Raw genomic sequence first — 956 nt, 5'->3', positions numbered from 1 at the left:
CAACCTAGGGGGGTGCATTAGGCGATTTCAAATGGGACCTAGGCAGATTTTAAGTCCAAACTTTAGGGGCTTTAATTATTCTTCCAAAAGTTGAGCCAACATTATTATACTCTTTTCCTAACAAGTATATAAACCTTTTAAAGTCAAATTCACCCAATTTTAGTCATTAATTCACAACACCCAAATAATTCCCAAAATCCTCTCCCTCACAATATTTCTCTCACTAGAAATCCTCCATTCAAGAAGAACAAGAACTTGAAGATTAGGGCTCAAGAACTCACCTTCTCAACTCCAATTCGTGAGGAAATCTTCAAAAAAGGTATGGGACTCTTGATTCATGGAAAGCTTTCTTCCATGAAGCCCTTGAACTCTCAATTTCAAATTGGTAGATTCTTCAAAACCTAGGGTATTCAATCTAAGTCATGGGTTCTTCCTAAAAACAATTTCAATGAGTTAATTGTATTATATTATAATTGATATTTTTGTTTTATGGCGATTTTATGAAAAAGTCCCCCATGAACCCATGAATTTCCCCATGACCCAATTTCATGAATTGTGATGGGTGTCTTGATGCAAGATGTATACTCTGAATTATGTCTATGGTATTTTAGTTATTAAAATCATGTTATTATTCATGCCTATTGTAGTATTTCTAGGTGTGATTGTGAGACATGATCCATGACCCTTGAAGGGTAAATTATGAGGTTTTGTACATGTTGATGAAAGTTCTATATGAACTTATGATTCACTTAGAAAGTGAAGATCCTATGACTATTGTGTAAATTGTGGTATTGTTGAAGGATCATTCTCCCCTTACCCTTACACATGACTATTTATGAATTGTCTAGGATGATGATAATGTTGCTGTTTTGATTGAAAGGTTATTCTCATGAAACACTATGAACATGATGTGAAAGGTTTACTCACATGTTAATGATGATTCTAAGGTTGAAAGT

This window comes from Solanum tuberosum, unplaced genomic scaffold (assembly GCF_000226075.1).
Source record: "Solanum tuberosum cultivar DM 1-3 516 R44 unplaced genomic scaffold, SolTub_3.0 scf00425, whole genome shotgun sequence".
In the NCBI taxonomy this organism is placed as follows: domain Eukaryota; kingdom Viridiplantae; phylum Streptophyta; class Magnoliopsida; order Solanales; family Solanaceae; genus Solanum; species Solanum tuberosum.
Note: the sequence above shows the minus strand (reverse complement) of the source record.